The sequence below is a fragment of the Hylobates moloch genome, unplaced genomic scaffold, assembly GCF_009828535.3.
Source record: "Hylobates moloch isolate HMO894 unplaced genomic scaffold, HMol_V3 SCAFFOLD_6, whole genome shotgun sequence".
Lineage (NCBI taxonomy): Eukaryota > Metazoa > Chordata > Mammalia > Primates > Hylobatidae > Hylobates > Hylobates moloch.
In genome coordinates, this window is record NW_026652281.1 from 112,835,323 (window position 1) to 112,848,109 (window position 12,787).

General features: G+C 46.6%; 1 long non-coding RNA gene across 1 annotated transcript; it reads right to left on the bottom strand.

Moving 5' to 3' along the window:
* Positions 1 to 1,190: 1,190 nt before the first annotated feature.
* Positions 1,191 to 6,470, bottom strand: LOC116471530 (uncharacterized). Its single transcript, XR_004248816.1, has 3 exons — positions 6,377 to 6,470; positions 4,886 to 4,992; positions 1,191 to 3,036 (listed from the first exon to the last, which is right to left on the bottom strand). It is a non-coding gene; the product is annotated as an uncharacterized LOC116471530 (long non-coding RNA).
* Positions 6,471 to 12,787: the final 6,317 nt, after the last annotated feature.

Consider the following 12,787-nt stretch of genomic DNA (forward strand, 5'->3'; position numbering starts at 1 on the left):
TCTTGTCCTCAAATCTCTGTAATCTGGGGAGATCATTAGGGCCTAGGGTGGCAGTCCTCAGTGCTCTACCCACTCTCAGCCCCCGCCTCCTGGAGGACAGAGCCAGGGCATGTGCAGAGGAGGCCTCCTGGGCTCTGGGACACAGGGACACATGAAGTCTTTGCATTGTGCTCATGGCAGGGAAGTGGTCACTTTCTGTTTTCCTGAGGCTCCTGAGCCAGCCTTTGGGCCTTCCCCACCATCCCAAGCTGGTGCCAGTCCAATGCTTTCTGCAGAACAGGCTCTGCGGCGGGAATCCCCGGGGCCCGCCCTAGCTTTCTTTGTAGTATGACTCCTTGGAGCTTAGGCCTCTTCTCTGGGAGCACTGCTTGGAAATTCCACCACTGAGCTTTAGAAGGATCTTTGTTTCATTTCCTGCCTGGGGCCTGTGGTGGTAGAGAGAGGAAGGTGGTGGTTCTAGGGGCATAGGGCCTCCTGGTGTCTTCTGGCTTTGCACTAGACCCTTCCTTTCTGGGCTCAGGCCTGTGTGGCCTGCGATGAGAGGCCTCAACAGGGAGATTCATTCCGGGGTCCACTGAGAGTCTTATGAAGGGTAGGTAGACTCAACCCCCAAATTAGTGCAGACCCTGGAGGAGAGTTTGAATGAAAATCCTCAGCACTGTTTAGAGAAGGCAGGTCTTTGTCATTCTCTCCCAGGACCTGCTCTTGGACGGCCTCTGAGGTCTGGCACTTTTACCTGGAGCCATGCTGAAGTCTTGACAGTATCAGGTCCTGGGCCTTGGAGTTGTGCAGCAGATGCTTTCAACACCCCAAGTCCCAGGGCATTCCTATCAGGCAGCCAGCCTGCCTGACAATGGAGCCTGGCTGACTACCAAGAATGTGCCCTTAACGCACATTCCTACTCCAAACCTTAAGTACATTAATATTTTGAAACCTCAAATCAGTTTGTTCTCTTAAAAACTAGAACCACATGCCCTCAGAAACATTGTGCTGATGGGCTCTGATTTTTCTTTTCATGAAATGGAAATCACAGGCTGTAGAGGCAGGAGACCTGCGCTCCAGCCCAGCTGTAGCACTAAATGCCATGTGAGCCTGGGCAGGTCCCTAACCCCCAAGGCCTCAGTTTCTCTAGCTTAAGGGCCTACCAGCTCTGAGGGTTTATGATCCTAGGGAGAACAGAGACTCTGAAGTTGACTGGTTTATAGGAAAGTTTATTTGAAATCCATGAGGGCCTATGATTGCTTGTAAATGATTAAGATGCATTTTTTTGTAAGTCTAAACACAGGTAAAATGACAAGAATGTAAACAGTGCTTAGAAAGGCCCCTTCTTCTGGTGCCTGTGGATGAGAATCACAGTAAAAGCATGGAAGAGGCAGGAGAAGACAAGGCACGAGCTGGTCATCATGCCTCTGGGGGCCTGTGGCTGCCCAGAACTGGGGCAAACCAGCAGCCTGGACACCGGTTATGGTACCAGTTCCGTTGTTCTCTCCCAGGAACAAGGGCTTGGAGCCTGCAGCCTTAACTTCCCAGCTTCCCTCTGGGAGGGCCCTGCAGACTTCCTGTTGCCAGCTTTGGATTCTTGTTGGAGCCACGCAACTCAGTGAGGAGGTCCCAGCTAGCCAATTTATGGGAAGATGGAGTAGAGACAATAGCGGGAACCCTGTCCTGTGCCTGGCTCTTGCCCTGAGGTGTTTGACAACCACAGCATCCACAGAGATCACTAGGTGTGGGGTCTTGTGGGATAAGATTATTTTAGGGTGGAAAAGAGTTTTGTGGTTAATAACACAAATTGAAAAAAATGGTGTAAATGATCAACTTGGTGTCAGTTGGCTAGGGCACCCCTCATGAGGGGGACATGAGTCTATAAGGCTTTATTCTTTTCTTCATCAAGTGTTGACCGAGTGTCTAATCCATCCCGGGTACTACGTGGGTACCTGACTTGGTGGTGACTGTATCCTGGCTGGGGAGAAGGAATATGAACAGGTGAACCTCAGTTGAAGAAGGGGTAACAAATGGCAGACAGGGTGCTTTGATGAGAGTGGCCAGTGACTCAGATGGGGTAGTCAGGGAAGACTTCTCTGGGGTAGTGCCTTTACACTTAGACCAGAAGGGTTAGGAGGAGCCAGTGTACCAAGGGTGGAGGGAAAGGAATCCCAGGCAACACAACAGCACAGGCTAAGGCTCTAAAGCCAGGAAGGGCTAGGCTCGGGCTGCACAGAGTGGTTTGAATGAGTGAGGGAATACAGGCATTGAAGATGCACATGCAGGGTTTCTTTGACTATGTGTCCTGGGTAGTAGGGGGTGGCTTTGGGGTTAGGATGATCATGGGGATACAGGATGCAAAGAGGACTATGTGTGTACCCATCAGAGACCTAGGAATGGACATGCTCTAGATTAAGCACAGCACCCATGCAGCAAAATGCCAGACTCTTGGCTAAGAAGCTGAAAACCATGGCTCCCTAAGCACTTGTAGAAAGACGGTGAATTAATGCAGCCTTTCCTACATCCACCCGGTTCTCCTGCCAGCCATCGTCAGAGGCCATTCTCATAGTTTGCCCTTTTCTTATGATCATTCATATTTTTCAAAAATATTTATTCTTATATTTCCTGCAGTCTCATTTCTTTAGGTGGCCCATAATTGCTTGGGGCAAAAGCTGTCAGGAGGCCCAGCTCCAATGCCAGAAATTCTGTGAAGCCTTGTCCAACCTCATAGTCCTTGCTGAGGCCTGTATCCTCCGGCTTGTGTCAGCTTGATTCTCTAAGCAACACACTGTAGATCATTGCTACTCAAAGTGTGGTTTCTCCCTTCTCCTCCCCTTTCCTTGACTGGTACACTCCAAGCTCACTTAGTCATGAGAATGGAGGGACATTGCCAGCATTCAAGAGGTCAGAGGTGTGGCAACAGTGATTGAGGATGATGCTTCCTTCATGTCGGGTGGGAGAGAGCCTCCAGACACAGTGAGTTCCCAGGAACCAGCCAGGTTCATCAGGAGGGTGCTGCCTTGGAAAAGGATGACTCCAGGACAAGGGATGACCCTGAACAAAAAGTGCAGTCACTGATGGAGTGGAACTAAAAAAAAAAAATAAACCTCTTTCTTTCAAAGCAACTGACTATTGTTAAGCACCTACTGTTAGCTCAGCCCTGGCCAGGTTCCAGGGAAATGGGAGAAAGTGCTCATTTAAATGTCAGGACCACAGGTTTGTTTTTTAAGGGTGGTTTGCTTTGAGTCAAACAGAACCGAGAACATCCAGTCCCTGTCTTTGGATTGAGCCTATCATCTTTGTGCGTGTGCGTGTGTGTGTGTGTGTGTGTGTGTGTGTGTGTGGTGGGTGGAATGGGGGACATAGGCAGAGGAGCTCATTTTCTGCTTCCTGATTGCTCTAGGCCTATTTCTTGATCAAGAGCTTTGTTTTCTCAGTTTATTCACAGAATAATATACATATGTTGGCCTACTCCCTGCCTTCCTCTCTGGCCCCACTTCCTGACACCGCTATACCCATGCCAGTTATCAATATATTGCCTTTCGGCTCCAAATCTACCCTTATTTTCCTGCTTGTTGATAATGGAGGTGGGCTTTGTAAATATTTTTCCCTTATTGACAAACAGCACTGGAGGCACACTGGAGAGAAAAGGGGTTTCCCTTTCCTGGTTCCCATGAGCCTGGTCCACCAGGCTCCTACAGGGTATGCTTTCTCCAGGCTTAGGTCCTGAGAGCATGCAGTTTCTGCTGTGCTAGGCTCATGCAGTGAACTCCTTTTCCCAATGCCTGGCTCCTGAAGAGGGTGCTTTTTGAGCTCCTATAGTGCCCGGTGACTCACAGCCCCCTCCCTCTCAACCATGTCCTCTGGCAACCTTCCAGTGGAATGCCACCCCCATCCTTGTGAGTGGTTTCCCCCAGGACTGCCTCAGGTGACTGTACAGTGAATTCCTAGGCATGGCATCTGTGGACACCTTCCCCTGACACCCTAGTAGGCAGATTCCCAGCAAGTCCTAACAGCAAGTCATCTGCCTTCATTACTTTTTTTTCATCCAGTAGGCCATGGCTGTCCCCTCTCCAAGATCTTAATCCCAGCCCTAGTGGGAGGAAGAGGCTCTTCTGTGGGCATCAATCTCAGCCCTAGGGGTAGTGGCTGCTACCTATATCTGCTGTTCTTATATTCTTTAACTCTTACCAGAGTTAATTCTGCTCTTTTATTAATTCTTCATACTAAACTTTTTTCTGTTTGAAAATTACGGTGTGGTTTCTTTGTCCTGATTGGACCCTGTGGGCAGAACTTTGAGGAGTGCATTTGCTTGTCTACTAGTGTGAAATGAAAGATAGAAGTATGGATCTACATAGATTTATAGGTAGTTGCTAATGGTTTGGCTGGATAGACAGGAACTTGGAAGGAGCAGGATTGGAAGATTAGTGATAATAAAGTCTGGGGAAGATGTATATGGATGGATCTCTCTCATAATGGGCACAAATGGTGAAGATATTTGAGTCCCGTGTGAATGCCCAAAGGGCATCATTACTGTAGAAGAGGTTAATAATCAGACAAAATAACATGCAACATGCTCAGAAGCTGTCAGCCTCTTCCCTCAACCACTCTAGTGCTTGCTCAATGGGACCATGAACAAAGAAGCCAAGTTGGCAGGGATGGAGCCTATGCAGGGGCTTAACAGGGTGGACTTTCCCTTATAAAGGCTGTACTAATACTATAGCTGGGTGCCTAACCTATCTACAGCAGAGACTAAACACTGAGCCCCCGATATGACACCATTCCCTAGGGGTGAGTAGACAGTCACCTGGTGGCAGATTGATTACAATGGACCTTTTCTATTATGAAGGAGGCAGAGATTTGTCACCATGAGAATAGATATGTATTCTAGAAATCAACTTACCTTCTTTGCACATAGTGCTTCTGCCAGCACCACCATCTGTGGATTCACAAAATGCCTATCCACCATTATGACATTCTCCATAGAATTGCTTCTGATCCAAGAACCCACTTCTCAGCAAAGAAAGTGGTGCAATGGATTAATTCCCATGGAATTAAGAGGTCTCACTATATACTCCATTAACTGGAAGTGGCTGGGCTAAATGAAAGGTGCAGTCACTTACAGAAGACTCAGTTGCAGCACCATTTGGGATTAAACACGCTGAAAGGATTGGGTTCTGTCTTAAAGGACATAGTATATGCTTTGAGTCAAAGACCATAATATGGCATTATTTCCCCATAGCCAGAATACAAGGGTCTGGGAATCAAGGGGTATAAATAGAGTTACATCTCTTACCATTATGTCTAGTAATCTGTGCACAGAATTTTAGCTTTACACAGGAGCTACAACTATGATTTCATTAAACTGAAAGAAGGATCTGTTCATTTTGGGCTTAAGGACCGTGATAGTCTGAATATGTCTTCAAAATTCATGTATCAGAAATTTAATCTCCAATGCAACAGTGTTGGGAAGTAGGGCCTAATGAAAGGTGTTTAGGTCATGAGGCCTCCACCTTCATGAATAGATTAACAGCATCATAAAAGGGCTTGTGTGGTGGGTTCATGCTCTTCCACTCTTCTGCCATGTGAGAACACAGCGTTCATCCTGTCTTGCCCTTCCACCTTCCACCATGGGAAGACACAGCAAGAAGGCCCACACAAGATGCTAGCACCTTGATCTTGGACTTCCCAGCCTCCAGAACTGTGAGAAATAAATTTCTGTTCTTTATAAATTACCCAGTTTCAGGTATCTTGTTATAACTGCATAAACAGACCAGGACAAGGCCACTGAATCAAAAGACAGAAAAAGGAGTTACTCTACTGGCTGGAGTGATTGATCCTGATTACCACAGGGTGATTGGATTGCAGCTATATAATGGGGACAAGAGAGACTATTTCTGGAACTGAGGAGATTCTATAGGTCACTTCCATACCTACTAGTAAAAGTTAATGGAAAACTATAGTAACCAAAATATAGGCAAGGTAACTGAGGACTCAGACCCTTCAGGAATTAAGGTTTTGGTCACTCTACCAGGTAAAGACCCCAGTCTGCCGAAGTCCTGACTGAGCATGGGGAAGCACAGATTGGTTAGCAGAAGAAGGAAGCCATAGATATCAATTATAACCTCAAGACCAGTGATAAAGACAAGGATTGTACCGGTTCTGCATATTTTCTCTAGAGGAGGAGGAGGAGACGCAGGCTAGTTGAGGTACAAAGAGTCAGAGGGAGGGAGAAGACTTTCCCATAAGACAGACCAATCTGCACTCCCCATAAGCTTCCTTTGGAAGATAAAGGAGCTGAAAGCAGTGAAGGCAAAATCAGTAGGCTGTGTCCATGATGGGTGGCCAGAGAAGGAATATCTCATTGACAGGGTATTTCCTTATGGGATCCAACCTCCAGGACTGAGTTGTTCCAGGAACTGTATAGCCAGACACAGCCACAGGGCAAGCATATACTCAGGGGTCTCATAGGGCACGTTGTTCTCTCTGGGGCTGGGAAGCTTTGGAGGGTGGTGAGGGTAGCGGCAGGGCTAACCTGGGACCTGCCATGTAGAACCCCTGTTTCTTAGTGGCAGTGGCAGCCAGAGAGCCACAGCCTGCTTATGAAACAGCCACCAGTGGGACCCAATTGTGACATTTTCAGCAGGAGAGACAAACATGGGCAACCATCTAGGGAAAAGGAGTACCCAAAATTGTGAGTATGGGTTACTAGGTACAATAGTGCAAGGAGCCTGGATTTCTGGGCCCATGTATTACGGCAATGGAAGAAATGGCATCATGTATTGGTTGCTGGTTTAAAATTGCAACTGTAGCCTTTTGGAGAGCCTCCAATCTTGCAAGGTGTGGTCTCACAACCAGCCGTAGCTAAGGGCTCAGGAGTCGATTCCAATATTCTATAAGGCCAGATGATTCTGGGACATAGGGTTTATATCAGTTGGGGTTCAGTCAGGGATGGAGAACCATTATGAGTGAAATGGAATGAAAGATTTCTTTAGGGGATTCAAACTAATGTAAGTGTTGGAGCTGGTGAAGAATTCCACAGAAAGCTGTTTTCTCTGCGTCTCATAGTGGGCCTGAAGTTGTTATAGGTTACAGACCTACAGTTCAGGAAGAAACACTGGACATAAAGTGGGCAGGGCAAGGACAAATGAGTCTGTGGTGATGGTTGATTTTATATATCAACTTGGCTGTGCTACACTACCCAGTTATTTAATCAAACACAAATCTAGATGTGATTAACATCTGCAGTCAGTTGACTTTACATAAAGGAGATTACCTTTCATGATCTGGGTGGGCCTTGTCCAATCAGTCAAAGGCTGTAAGTGCAGAAACTGGGGTTTCCCAGAGAAGAAGAAAGTCTGCCTGTGGCCTGCAGCATCAGCTGCTGCTGGAGTTTCCAGTTCTTCCACATAGACTGCGGGAACTCAGCCTGCCCCACTCCTGTGTGTATTCCTAGCAGCACTGAGCGTAAGGCTTGGCCCAGAGTGGATGCTCAATAAATATTTCCTGTATTGAAACGACATCCATCTGTCGGAGTCAGTGTGAACAGAGCTGTGCCTTGGGGCAGAGGCGGAAGCTGGGGGACCTAGCAGGGCCTTTCCTGTCCTTAGGTCCTATGACATTGAGCGGGAAGCACTCCAGATTGTGAATAGGTTGTTGGGAGACAAAGCGGGAAGGGAATCCGAGATCTATAAAGTAAAAATGAAAATTGAGGGGGAATGCTGGAAGAGATGCAACTTCAAGGGAAGATTCCAAAACTCCGGCTTAGCAAAGAGTGCTTGCTGCAGGTGAGAACTTACATTGGCTGTTCTGAGGGGCCAGGCGCTTTCTAAGTGCTTCCTGTGTATTAACTCATTTCACTCTCACAAGGACCCCATGAGATAAATGCTCTTCTGTGCTCCCTGTCTCAAGGATGAGAAAATGGAGGAACAAAGAGGTTAAGTAGCTAGAAAAGGATTCATTTCTCCCCCTGGAGGCTTCTTCTCTAGGCAGACCACTCAGCCAGTGAGAAGTGGTCCTTTTGTCTATCGCGTCTAATTCCAGCCCAGAGCTCCACTGGATTGTATCTTCCAGAGTTTGCCAAGAAAGTCCCCAAAGGGCTGAGTGAGTTTCCTATCCTCTCAGGGCCCATGGTATGCTCTACATCAGCCCTGGTGGTCTTCAGTGTGGGGACAGATTTCTGTGCAAATCTTTTCACTCAGAGCAGCAGGGCTGGCTTTGTGGCCACATGTGTGATTCATAAAGTTTGCATTTTCCACAGGACTTGGTTTCCAGAGTGTTTTGGCCTGAGCACTACAAGCTTTCAAGAATTTCAGCTGAGAAATGCTATCCACAGATTGCTCAGCTACGTGTATCTTCCCCACGGCTGTGAAGTTTGGCATGGGTGTTCTATTATTGCTCTGGGATCAGATTTTGGAATTTTTTTTATTAATATTCTTTTGTGCAAGGATTTGGGAGGGGGGTCTGGAGCAATACTGGTATCTCCAGGTTCATCATTATTCCCCACTGACATGCATGATTGCCCTCTTTCTGTCAATTTTGACCCCGTTTGCCACGTTGACTCATGTCTTTATTATCCTGAGGGCTGGTCCTTGTGCAGTGCATGGGAAAGGAGTGTGACTATAGGTGAAGGAATATGTTTAGAATAGCTGTAAATTTGCAGTCATCACATTAGTTGGGTTTAAGAACTCTCTGTTTACATTAATTTTTAAAATAAGCTCGGCTTCAAGACTGGGGGTTTGATTTTTGTCCCTCTTGGGACTCCTTCTCTGATCCCCCGCTATCCTGGGTTGTGAAAGTTCTCAGGACCACACTGGCCAGCACACTGGGGAAGGTGTTCTGGTCCCCACCTCACACTGGCCATCCTGATGTGCTACTTATCCAATCTGACACAGTCTGGCTAGGGCAGCTTTGCTATTTTTATACCCAGCTTGGGGACCAGACTATTGCAAGAGCTGAGATCCCTGGGTCCTGGGTCCTGCTTTGGAGGTCTGCTAACTTCCTGCCATCCTCCCAGAACACTGGACCTTGCTGATTATGGAACCCCTGAGACACCATCTTCTCCCTGTTCTGGGGACTGTCCCCCTCTCTGTTATGGGTGGTATTGTATCCCCTCCAAAATAGACATGTTGAAATTCTAACTCCTAGTACCTCAGAATGTGACCTTATTTGGAAATGGGGTAATTGCAAATGTAATTAGTTAAATTAAGATGAGGTTATCCTGGAGTAGGGTAGGCCCCCAATTCTGGTTTCCTTATCAGAAGAGGAGAAGAGATATGCAGGGAGAAGGCCATGTGATGATAAAGGCAGAGACGGGAGGTATCCATCTGCAAGCCAAGGAACGCCTGGGACTGCCACTACCAGCAAACCACTGGAAGCTGGGAGGAGGCCAGGAAGAATGCCCCACATGTTTCTAAGGGACCAAGGCCCTGCAGACACCTTGATCTTGAACTTCTTGCCTTTTAAATAGTGAAACAATAATATGCTGTCTGAAGCCACCCAGTTGGTGATACTTTGTTATGGCAGCCCTAGGAAACAAGTATACCCTCCATCTCAGGGTGAGCAGCTTGCCTGCCCCTCCACCCTCTGGGAGCACCCAGCATAACCCCTCCTCAATGGGCATCTGAATGGGCACTCACAATATTGGGTACCCTTCTCAGAGGGTGAGTGTTGCAAAGGTGATGCTGAGACCAGCCACTTTTCTTCCATTGACCAACCCTGTAATTTAGTTCTACCATGATTCAGTTCCAAGCAGAACTAAATCATACATGGCAGGAGACCAGGGCCAGATAGAGTTTGGAGCCAACATCCAAATATACGAAGTTTTCTTTTCAGTTTACTCTTCTACTGCAGAGACAAAGGTGAGACCCTGGTTTGGTGAAAGATGTTTCTCAGAATACTGTAGAACAGGGCTTTCTGTGGGAAATGAAGACTTATGAAAGTCAAATGTTTGTGAAATGCAAACTCTTGCATATTTTTATGGCACATGGCAGTCATAACCAGGACATGAGCTATGGAATAAAGGAAACCAACAGTTATCCTTTTCTTTTTGTGTATACAGAGAGTAATGTTGCTTTTGGCGGTGATCAGAATGGGAACTGTCAGCTACAGACTGCTGTTCAAAGTGACTGGGAGATGGGAGTCCCAAGTAAGTTCTCTTGATCCTCATTTTGCAGAGTTCTCTCTAGCATGACAGGCCCTACTGGGCTCTGAATAAAGAGCTGCTGACTGTTTGTATCTAGTCTAAATTCCCTGGGCAGGAGTGTCAGCAGCACTTGCCAGCCTGCATTTGCCATGAGCAGGTTGCTGTGGGTGACAGCCAACTGGAAGAAATGCATTAGCCTGATGAACTGACCTCCAGGGACTTCCTGTCTTTACTGTAGACCCTTCTGATCTTTTACAAAAACTCCTAATTCAGATGGAGAACTCACTCATTATCATGAGAATAGCAAAGGTGAAATCTGCCCCTATGATCTAATCCACTCCCACTAGGTCCTTCCCCCAACATTGGGAATTATAATTATACATGAGATTTAGGTGGGGACACAGAGCCAAACCATATCATTGTGCTCCTGGCCACTCCAAAATCTCATGTCCTTCTCACATTTCAAAACATTGCCTTCCCAGCAATCCCCCAAAGTCTTAACTCATTAACTCAAAAGTTCAGGTCCAAAGTTTAATCTGCAAGAGACAAGGCAAGTCCCTTCTGCCTATAAGCCTGTAAAATGAAAAACAAGTTAATTACTTCCAAGATACAATGGAGGTACAGGCATAGGGTTAATGCTCCCATTCCAAAAGGGAGAAATTGGTCAAAACAAAGGAGCTACAGGCCCTGTGCAAGTCTGAAACCCAGCAAGGTAGTCATTAAATTTTAAAGCCCCAGAATAATCTCCTTTGACTTCCTGTCTCACATCCAGGGCACACTGATGCAAAGGGTGGGCTCCCAAGGCCTTGGACATCTCCACCCCTATGGCACTGCAGGGTACAGCCCTCTCATCTGCTTTCATGGGCTGGCATTGAGTGCCTGCAGTCTTTCCAGGCTCATGGTGCAAGCTATTGGTGGGTCTACCATTCTGGGGTCTGGAGGATTATGACCCTCTTCTCACAGCTCCACTATGCAGTGCCCTAGTGGGGACTGTCTGTGGGGACTCCAACCCCACATGTCTCCTCTGCACTGCCCTAGCAGAGGTTCTCCATGAGGGCTCTATCCCTGCAGCAGACTTCTGCCAAGACATCAGGCATTTCCATACATCCTTTGAAATCTAGGTGGAGGCTAGATTTCAAACCTCAGCTCTTGCCTTCTGCATACCTGCAGGACCAATACTCCATCGAAGCTGCCAAGGCTTGGAGCTTACACCCTCTCAAGCAACAGCCTGAGTTATACTTGGCCTCTTTTAGCCATGGCTGGAGCTGGAGTGTCTGGGACACAGGGCACCATGTCTTGAGGCTGCACAGAGCAGCAGGACCCTGGTTCTGGCCCACAAAGCCATTTTTTCCCTTTTATACCTCTAGGCCTGTGACAGGAGGGGCTGCTGCTAAGGTCTCTGAAATGCCCTGAAGGCATTTTCCCTATTGTCTTGGCTATTAACATTCGGCTCCCTTGAGTTTTTCTCCTATAAAATGGGTTTTTCTTTTCTACAACATGGTCGGTCTGCAAATTTTCCCAACTTTTATGCTCTGCTTCCCTTTTAAATACAAATTCTAGTTTTAGGTCATTTCTTTGTTATGAAAATAAGTGTAGGCTTTTAGAAGCAGTCAGGCCACATCTTAAATGCTTTTTTGCTTAGAAATTTCTTCCACCGGATACCATAAATCATCTCTCAAAGTTCAAAGTTTCACAGATCTCTAAAGCAGGGGCACAATCATGCCAAGCTCTTTGCTAAAGCATAGCAAGAGGGACCTTTACTCCAGTTCCTAATAAGTTCCTCATCTTCATCTGAGATCTAATCAGTCTGGCCATCTTTGTCCATATCACTATCAGCATTTTGGTCAAAAGCATTCAACAAGTCTCTAGGAAATTCTGAACCTTTCCTCATCTTCCTGTCTTCTTCTGAGCCCTCCAAACTCTTCCAACCTCTGCTCATTATCCAGTTCCAAAGTTGCTTTGACATTTTCAGGTATCCTTATAGCAATGCCCCCCACTGGTACCAATTTTCTTGTATTAGTGTGTTCTCATGCTGCTGTAAAGAACTACCTGAGAATGGGTGATTTATAAAGAAAAGAGGTTTAATTGGCTCACAGTTCTGCAGGTTGTACAGGAAGCATGGCTGGGGAAGTCTCAGGAAACTTACAATCATGGTGGAAGGTGAAGAGGAAGCAAGCACATCTTCACATAGCAGTAGGAGAGAAAGTAAAGGGGGAAGTGCTACATGCTTTTAAACAGCCAGATAGCATAAGAACTCACTCATCACAAGAACAGCAAGAGGGAAATCTGCCCCCATGATCCAATCACCTCCCACCAGGTATCTCCCCCACCTTTGGAAATTACAGTTCAACATGCGATTTGGGTGGGGACACAGAGGCAAACCGTAACAGTGTTCAAGCACAAATGGTTTTGGTATATAGCTGCACTTGATATTGGATGCCTCCACTCATTCCTTGGGCCTTTAATTGTGCATACATAAAAGTTGGCTCGTCTAGTGGGGTTCTAAGCTTGGAAGTTTCAGCTGTGGAGGCTTTTGTTTTTTAAATTAAAATCTTTTTGAGATTCACATGCAGTTGTAAAAAATAATACAGAGATACCCTCTACACACTTTACCTAGCTTCCCCCATGATAACATCTTGCAAAACCATAGTGAAATATCAC